This window comes from Conger conger, chromosome 4, assembly GCF_963514075.1.
Source record: "Conger conger chromosome 4, fConCon1.1, whole genome shotgun sequence".
Lineage (NCBI taxonomy): Eukaryota > Metazoa > Chordata > Actinopteri > Anguilliformes > Congridae > Conger > Conger conger.
Genome location: NC_083763.1, coordinates 10,076,951 through 10,086,979, shown reverse-complemented (window position 1 = coordinate 10,086,979; position 10,029 = coordinate 10,076,951).

The window sequence follows — 10,029 nt, the reverse complement described above, 5'->3', positions numbered from 1 at the left end:
AAAACCCAGGCCTGCTAAATGTGGGCTGGCATAGGCAGATATGAGTCTGTTTGTCTGTATATATGTGTGTGTGTGTGTGTGTGTGTATACATGTGTCTGTACATGTCTGTGTGTGTGTGTGTGTGTGTATGTGTGTACCTGTCTGTGTGTGTCTGTGTGTATGTGTGTGTGTATATACGTATGTGTGTGTACATGTCTGTGTGTGTGTGGAGGAGGTAATGTTTGCAGAGCTGACCGCTGTAGTCCCTGTGTGGAGGAGGCGGCCTGGTTTTCAGGCAGATGTTAGATACTGCGTCTAGGCTGGGAGTGGGAGCGGGAGGCCTTGCCCAGTCCAGCTGACCACACCCGCCACCCCTCAAACCACGTAGCGCTGTCAGCCATGTGCAGCTCATCTGCACTGAGCCACCATACCCTTCTGACTGGTGATGTAGGAAACTCAGGAAACTCAAGAGTCGGTGGCCTTGAATCGTATTCCAGGTAATGATTAGCTTCTAGGTGTGTGTGTGTGTGTGTGTGTGTGTGTGTGTGTGTGTGTGTGTGTGTGTGTGTGTGTGTGTGTGTGTGTGTGTGTGTGTGTGTGTGTGTGTGTGTGTGTGTGTGTGTGTGTGTGTGTGTGTGTGTGTGTGTGTGTGTCCATGTCTGTCTGTATGAGGTGTCCTGTAGTTGTTTTTCCGTCTCCCTGCTGCTTTGGGTGGCCTATCTATAGTGTAGTGGTTAAGGTACATGACTGGGACCCGCAAGGTCGGTGGTTTGATCCCCGGTGTAGCCACATTAAGACATTAAGATCCGCACAGCCGTCGGGCCCTTTGGCAAGGCCCTTAACCCTGCATTGTTCCAGGGGAGTTTTGTCTCCCGCTTAGTCTAATCAACGGTACGTCGCTCTGGATAAGAGCGTCTGCCAAAAATGCCATTAATGTAATGTAATGTAATGCGACAGCCTTGGTGTTTACAGCAGCAAACAGCACCGTGTTGCTAATGCCAGGTCTCGCTGGGCCTGCGGCGCTCAGGTAGGTTTCAGTATGGCTCATCGTTCTCGGCGTGGCGGAGGACCCACGCAAAGGCAGCGCGCGCCAAGAGGAGCTACGGCTCAGTGAGGGCGCCGGGCCTGTCGATTGTTACGCGAACTAGTTGTTCTGTGGTTTGTCATTTCCCTTTAAAAACCTTTCGCTTGGCGTTTAAGCGCACTGTGCAGACGTGCGAGGGAGAACGAGCCAAAACGCGTCGGCTGAGTCTGCGCGTTTAAAGGTCCCGTAACGACATTCCCCCCCGCTACGCGGATCGTAAAGGAGTTGAAGTTTTTATTAAAAAAAACACTGTAAAAGTTTCAAAAACGCACGCTCCCCAAATAAATCCACACTATCCATCCATCCATCCATCCATCGTCACCCGCTTATCCGGAGTCGGGTCGCGGTGGCAGTAGGCAAAGCCGGGTATTCCAAGCGTCCCTCTCCCCAGTAACGCATTCTAGCTCCTCCTGGGGGATCCCGAGGCGTTCCCAGGCCAGGAGAGATATATAATCTCTCCAGCGGGCTCTGGGTCTCCCTCGGGGTCTCCGCCCAGTTGGACGAGCCCGGAAAACCTCCAAAGGGAGGCGCCCGGGAGGCATCCTGATCAGATGCCCGAACCACCTCAATTGGCTCCTTTCGACGTGAAGGAGCACACTATCCGTGGACTCCATTTCAATGAGGCGTTTTGACTTCCGTAACTTTGTGATGTCACAGCTGTGCGCTCATTTGAATATGCCCTTCAGCACGGCCAATCCAAGCGCTCAGCACAGGTGGCTTTCAGTTCAGAACAGAGGTCCATTGATATGAATGAGTCATAAAAGATACAGTCACCAAAACAGGCTTTTCTTGGTAAACGCTCATGAGAGGTGCTGGAGAATGGACATCTAAGACTGGTGGTTGTACTTAAAAGCACACAAACATCTTATGGATATAAGGTGCGATCGCAGGTGCGATTGGGGTTGTTTGGCTGGGGTTACCTGCCTCCTCTTTGGGAGCGGGTGCGATCGGGGTTGTTTGGCTGGGGTCGCCTGCCTCCTCTGGCAGGGGCGCGGGTGCGATCGGGGTTGTTTGGCTGGGGTTACCTGCCTCCTCTTTGGGAGGGGGTGCGATTGGGGTTGTTTGGCTGGGGTTGCCTGCCTCCTCTGGCAGGGGCGCGGGTGCGATCGGGGTTGTTTGGCTGGGGTTACCTGCCTCCTCTTTGGGAGCGGGTGTGATCGGGGTTGTTTGGCTGGGGTCGCCTGCCTCCTCTGGCAGGGGAGCGGGTGCGATCGGGGTTGTTTGGCTGGGGTTGCCTGCCTCCTCTCTGGCAGGGGCGCGGGTGCGATCGGGGTTGTTTGGCTGGGACCGGTGTGCAGCATACCCCTGGCCTTTCCTCCGGCTGCTGACAATGAGCTTTGCAGCCTGCCGGCATCCCGGCGGGAGAAGTGCCACATTCCCCAGCGGTGAGACTCCCGGTCTCGGCGTGGGAGGGGGCACGGGGAACGGCCGGGAATGCCTGGGCGGGGCCGTGGGGCTGGGGATCCAGGAGCGCACACGCGCTCAGCAACCACAGAGCAAAACTGTGTGTGTGTGTGAGAGTGTGTGTGTGTGTCCACGTGTGTGTGCATGTCCATGAGTGTGTGTTCACAAGTGTGTGTGTCTGTGAGTGTGTGTATGTTCACGAGTGTGTGTGTCTGCATGTGTGTGTATGTGTTCACAAGTGTGTGTGTCCGCAAGTGTGTGTGTGTGCGTGCGCGCAAGTGTGTGTCCGCACGTGTGTGTGTGTGTCCGTGAGTGTGTGTGTCCGCGTGTGTGTCCGTGAGTGTGTGAGTGTGTGTGTCCGCGTGTGTCCGTGAGAGTGTGTGTGTGTGTCCGTGAGTGTGTGTGTCCGCGTGTGTGTCCGTGAGAGTGTGTGTGTGTGTCCGTGAGTGTGTGTGTCCGCGTGTGTGTCCGTGAGAGTGTGTGTGTCCGTGAGAGTGCGTGTGTGTCCGCGCGGGCAGACCGGACAGTCTGAACTGCCAGCTCGTGTCGCAAGTCCTGCCGTGTCACAACTCCGATGTCAGCGCTCCCCATTTTGTTCCGGCCGCGCGCGCGTGTGCGTGTGTGTGTGTGAAAGCGGCAGCTTGCGACGGCCGATAATAACTCCCGTTTATTCATCATAATCAGAAGCGTGGGCCGCGTCTGAAACTGACCATAAAAAGGACCAAACTTGATGAAACGGCAGCGAGGGGAGGTGCCAGCCCCGCTCCGCCGGTCTCAAAATACGAGGTCAGGCGGGGATAGATGGCGCGCTGACCCGAGGTAACACGCCCGTCCGCGGCCTGATAGGGTACCTGGAAAGGTCAGAGATATTTCAGGCACTCCCACCTTTACCACGACATGCCTCCTGCAAGCTGAGACGCAGCCGTTACAAAGATGATATTATGGGACGACGAGATTGTGCTTTTCGCTCTTTCCAAAAGAGCACGTCCCTGCGGGTGCCGTGTGGTCATTCCGTATTAAAAAAAACCCATAAACTGGCCCGATGGGGTGGAAAAAGTGATGAAGGAAGAATTTGATTATTCACAGTATGCCAGAGTATGTGGATCTGTGTCCTTTAAAGGAGGGTTAATATTGTTATTGACACCTCCAGGGATATTTTACAGATCGCCTTTAGTAGCCTCTAACTGAAATATGATTTTGATATACGGCTTTGATACGTGCGATTGATCAGCCCATATTTCAAGTGCTCATCTTGCATTGGATTTGGTGCCGGTGCCAGTTGTAAGCCTTCTGGCTGATGCGACGCGCTGACTATAGAAGGTTTAAGGTTACCGTTTGCCTTAAAGCAGGGCCGCACCACCCAGCTCCTGCGGACCTAGTCCTGTTCGGTTTTCACTACAAAGCGCGCTTCATTCAGTGGCTAGAGAGCTTGTTGAGCTGCTGTTAGTTGAATCAGATGTGCCGAATTAGGGTTGAAATGGAATCCTACCGGACGTTGATCTCCAGGAACAGGGTTGGACAGCCCTGCCTTAAAGAAACACGCCGACTTTAAGGCCAGGGGTGCAACAACTCCGGTGCTGGAGGGCTGGTCTGTGTGCTAGCTCTCGTTCCAGCCAGTAACCATAGCGTTAGTTTTATGGCAGCCCTATAAACTGCGCTGGTTCACACCTGCGCTTGAGCACAGTAGAATCATTAGGATACACTTGCAGTGTCTGGCTGTACCTGGTGCTCATAGGTCTCCTCATAAGTACATGACTGGGACCCGGAAGGTTGGTAGATGGTGGTTCAATCCCCGGTGTAGCCATGATACCATAAGTGTAGCTGTTGGGCCCTTTAACCACGCATTGCTCCAGGGGGGATTGTCCCCTGCTTAGTCAAATCAACTGTAAGTCGCTTTAGATAAAAGCGTCAGCTAAATAACTAATGTAATGTAAATTCTTTTGCCCCACCTCAGCTCCTCTGCCCCCCCGGCTAACCTGATAATCCTGCCTTGTGAAACGTCCTCCTGAGTCTCTAAGTCAGGGCTGCTCCTCAAGATCTACCTTCCTGTAGGTTTCCACTCCAACCCTAAAAAAAACACACCTCATTCAACAGCTCGAAATCTCGGTGCTAATTAGTAGAATAAGGCGTGCCAAATTAGGGTCGAAATGAAAACCTACAGAACGGTACATCTACAGGAGCAGGGTTGGGCGGCCCTACCCTACGCCTGTCATCTCCCGCATGTAAAAGGTTACCTGCCTTTGTAGTTGTTGAAGCATTCAGGAACAGGCGGTTTGTTTAGACCCCCTCATTGGCAGTTGGCCATGTATGGAAAGTTCCGGCCAGGACACTTAAGGCCGTATGAATGTGACTGGATGACGGAAGGGCTGTTTGCTTCAGCCTGGCCGAGTGGCCGTTTAATCCCGCCAAGAACACAATGGAGCTGACAAAGGGCACAGGCACTGGGACATTTTTCAAAAGGGAAACACAGGAAGTCAACACTCCACCCCCCTCCCCCCCAATTTAATCACAAAAATGGCGAAGGATCTGTCCTTAAACCTCGAATGCCTTTTTTTTATTGCAATTATTTTAAGTGTGAGCTGGAATAATGCGCTCCACCTGTTTATGGCACCTTTCGTGATAAGTGAGGCTGTAAATCTGCAGGTGAAATACGAGCTGTCAGCGTACCTGTGGGTGAGGAGCGCTTGCGGGGAGGGATGGCGAACGTGTGCTTAAACCTGACGGGAAGTCAGACGCCGAATGTTACCTGCTCTTTGTTTTTCTTTAAAACGTTAAAGGGGCGCTGGGGCCCCCCCCCTGTGTACGCTGGTTTTTGTTCCCACCACAACCGCGATCCTAGACAGAGTTCTTCATTTGTCTTAATTATGCTTTTCAAGTTTTGAGGGATAATTTACTCACCTTATGTCAGAAATAGCTATGCGTGCACAATTCACATTGTGCTTGTTGTGCTATACTGCAATCAACAAATAAAATAAAATACCATCAAATTAAAGACTGAGGTGAATCAGTAGGCTCCTAACTGGTGAAATTGTGGACACCTGGCCACTAACACTAATAATTTAGTGGATAATAAAGAATTCAAAGACAAACTAAATGATCATGGTCAAAATCTGCATTGTATTAATAAGTTTAACCCTTTCATTTTGTGCATGACTGTTTGGCAGAGCACATTTTTCCATTGTTTTTCATGGTGAGGACATTAAGAAACATTCTGAAACTTAAAGACAGGTGTTCAATAACCTCAATTGAGCAAGAGGTTGACTGGAGTAAAAAAAAACAGCATGCACAAGGGTCTCCAGGTCAGAGTCTGAGAAGCACTGCTTCACAGAAGCTTTGATGAACGTCCTACGGGTGTGTAGAGGAGACTGCTCTAATGCAGAATCCTGTTTTCACACCTACTGCAAAATAAAGCCATAAAACTTCATTTGATATACGACCTGTCATTCTGCCCGTGTACCAAGACTGCGGGAGGGGGTGGTTCTAGTTAGTCATTACTCATTACTATTCGTCGTGTAGATGTTGATTGATTGGCTGCAGGATAATTGTGGTCGTGCAGGAGAGTGAATACTCATGGTGACAAGGACATCCTTTTACAAAAAAAAGGAGAAAAAAAAATCTTTATTGCAGTGCAATATTATGGGCTATGGGAGAGCAAGGCCATCTGTCTGTGTTTACAGGTATTTTTCAAATATTTTGCCCAGTTATGCCTTATGCAAGTTAAGCACGTGGGCTTGGTTGTAATGGAAAATGTGATGGGCTTAAAATTTGGGCTGTATTTTTAAACTTGCTTACCCCTAGTGGAAAAAGATTTGAGAGACCTGTTGTTAGTGCCTTTTTTACCTGCGGTTGTGAGAAAGATTTTCTTCCAGCAAGGTGCACTTGTGCTCGGTTAGCTCTTGTCCCTCATATGTGCCTTCCTCTGCAGACCATTACATCCTGATCCTGTCCTGTCATTAAGCAAAGGGTGCAAACATGCATTTATACAGCCAGATATTTACTGAAGCAGTTCATCTTGAACAGTATGTTCAATATGTTTTTTTGGAATGTCTTTTTTTCTCTCCAAAATGCTAAGTCAGTGTTCTCGGAAGTCGGTTTCCATTTCCGGTAGTGATTGTTTACATCAGCATAGGAATGTTCAGATGAGAACATTCTAATCACGTGTTTGTGACCTCACACCTTAAAGGGCACTACCTTGCGCAAGGCTACGACAGGAAAGCTGCCCTAACCCGGGGATTAAACCTGTGACATTTAGGTTACGAGCCCAGCCATACTAGGCCGGCCTCTCCCCTCTCTTTCCACAGTGTGTCTCTGTGGTTAACCAATCACATGTTTCTCCACTGCAGCATTTGGAAACTATGCCATCAGGCTTGTTTCCACCGAGGACGACCCAGACAGGCAGGCGGAGCTCCCTTTAACAAGCCCGGCCCGGATTCCGACGGGCGCACGCAAACCCCCCGACACCTGGCTCACCCCGCGGAGGGTCAGAGCGGACAGGGGGCGGCCGGTCCCCCGCGGGACGCCCCGCTCATCGATCAAACCCTGTCGGCTGGGAGAGGCGTCACCGGAATGTGTCGCTTCTGACCTGTTAGTGCCTGGCCTGTCCGTGACTCTAGCTTACTAGGGACAGGGAGTTGGAAACTAGCAAGAGCTATGACCTCTGTATGCAGAACATGAACTACATGAACCTGGTGTGAACTGGCAGTGATTATGCTATGCTATGCATTGTCCCTATTGCAGGGGTCGCTGTTGCTCGCTTTGTGGCCGGGGGGGGGGTGCTTTCCGAGAGGAGACAAAGTTGCAGACAAAGTGACAGGGGCAGCCATCATACAGTCACTGGTTTCCTCCCTTGGTGGGCCCTTGGTGGGCCCTTGGCGGGCCCTTGGCGGCCTACAGTAGGGGGGCCAATGTCTGTCCTGCAGGGATGTGAGCTATAGGACCGGGGGTTTGTTTCAGAAGCGCTCATTACGCCCCGTCTCCCTCCCCCCTGTCCCTCTGCGCGCACCCCAGGACGCAGACATCCCACACACAGGCGGCTGCATTCGCAGCGCTGCAGATAAACATCAGAACGACACACTTAGCATGCTTCTGCAGAACAAACAACCTGAGAGAAAAAAAAGCTTGTGTTTACAGGGCTCGGGAGGGTTATTCTCGGCCTTCTTTGTGGTTTGACAGCAACACCTGTGCCCCGTATCAAAGCAAAGAGGTGAACGCGTGCTTAAGCTTTTTTACAGTGTAATGTCAGAAACATGTGATCAGAATGCTCTTATCTGGACATTCTAACGCTGATGTAACGGCCACTACGCTGGCCATTGAGGGCAATGTAGTTCCAGGGTTCTAGAACACTGACTTGTTGAAAATACATTCCAAAGAAAACCTTCTCTGCAAAGCGTTAGAACAGTATGAAGGCTGTGGTTGAGCTGAAACTGCTTATGCGTGGTGAATGACCTGCTTTGCTATTTTTTTCTCTCTCTCCCCTATATGGTTGCAAGGTTTGGCAAGCAGTTTGTATTTACGCAGTTAAGAGACCTGATGGACACATTGGGCTAATGCTCTGAGAGGGTCAGGCATCCCCAGAATTCTGTCACTGTCAGGTATTCCATACGGGCTGCGGGCTTCCTCTAAACATAGATCCATAGGCTTCCCCCCTCCCAAGCAGTTCAGAAAAGGATCCGGGAATTTATGGCTTGGAATGTCGCGGGTGGGACAGCTCACAAATGTTGTCATTTTTAAGATGTGTCAGTCTTTGCCCAGCCAGGAAAGGCCATTACTCTGTCTCATTGATTAGTCAATAACAGGTCAGACCTTCCTGTAAATGCTGTTGGATTTCTGTGTTTCAGTCTTCCTAACTTCAACTGGGTGTGCTATGCTTGGCAGTGACAGTGGATATAGCGGCAGTCCAACGTTATGATAATACCTTCAAAACTGGTGGGAGGTTACAAAAATGTGCTAGTTTCTCTTGTCATCTGAGTTCAGAAGGACGGGCCTTCGGTTTTTAGCACAGCAACGTCCATGTTCTGAACTCGATACGACGGGGAAATCCCTGCTTCAAATACCCAGCGACACACTGAGACGGCCCATTGTGTGGTCTGAGACGGCCTAACCGTTCTTCAGCGGGTGCCTAGTGCCGCATTCTACGGCCGATATCGTTGCCAATCCTAATATGGTAATAAAAATGCCGCTCCATTTCATCAATTTCCCCAGTCTTGACATTCTCAGAATTATTGCCTCAAAGAACATTTTGTTCATTTCAATAATGGGACTGTGGGAGTATTGATTTTGACAGAAGGAAGCATGGATGGAAGCAGAAGGGGGGGGGTGGGGGAGAGGGGGGCTAGGTTGCATTTACTTAATGCTGTGCGGTTTCTGTTTTGTGAATTACTGAATTAGGGACTGCAGGGCGACCGACGGGCGGTGACTGCTCTTAGACCCTGGCCAGCCGGGGAGGGTGGGGCCGCATTCAGCCCTCAGCCGTGAAATCCACAGTGCACAGCGGACCGTTATCAGGAAACCAGGAGAGGGAGGCGCTGGCTGTGCGGGAGACGAGAGTCGGGGGGGGAGGGGAGGGGAGGATGAGAGGAGGAGGAGGAAGAGGGGGAGGACGAGCCGGAGAGAGAGACGGGAATTAATGACGTAGCCGCCGAGGGAGAGGGTGCTATTTTAAGCGCCCCCGATACGGCGCAGGCTGCTGTGTTCTCGGCTCCCTCTGACGTCACGGATGAAATCTGTCTTTCTGCTGGCGGAGAGGGCCATGTGACGGATAATGACCTTCTGCATCAATGATTAGATTACGACGGCGAGTGGAGAGGAGCGGAGACGGGGAGAACGGCGCTGCTGTACTGCCGCAGCGTTCCCCCCGCCGCGCGCTCGCAGATAGAGGGAGAGACGGATCCAGCGCTGATTAAATTAGCCGACATTAGGCTCGGGCAACGGAGGGGATTAGACCGGAGAGAATTCTGGCTTTCGCGTACGACTCGGTCTCACAACGCAGGCCACTGTTGAACGCGTTATTCGCCGCTAATGTCATTTTTGCGGACACAGATAGGCAGCTCGCATGTTGTTTAGAGAGATGCCCCCCCCCCCCCCCCCCCCCCCCCCCCATTTAAGGTCACGCCGCTAATCCTCCACCAAACCCTGCTAACACATAGCCAGGAGCCATAAACAAACGACGCTGGGACATTTACACCAGGGCGGTGCTTAGCCTATTAAAAACAAGATCTCGACCGGACACGTTGCCTTGCTTCTTATTAGCGTCTTCTTTCTTAGGTTGGCCAAGCGGGGTCATTTCAGTGCCAGGGGTTGGCCTGAGCGTGTGTAGGCCTAGCTGCTCCCTCTGTGAGACTATAAGGTGACGATTATCAGGGGGGTGTTTAGTATGTGGATTTCGCATCGCAGTCCGCGGGACTGTGTCTGAACATTTTGTTACTTGCGACACGAAGCGCAAAGGAGCCACAGTTGGCCTGTCAGACTTGCTTCATGTGCTGTTGAAGCGCTCGCAGTAATGCAACTCCACTTCGTATCCTGAGGGAACACGCTGTACAGTACAGAAGCCGCTGACATTTCA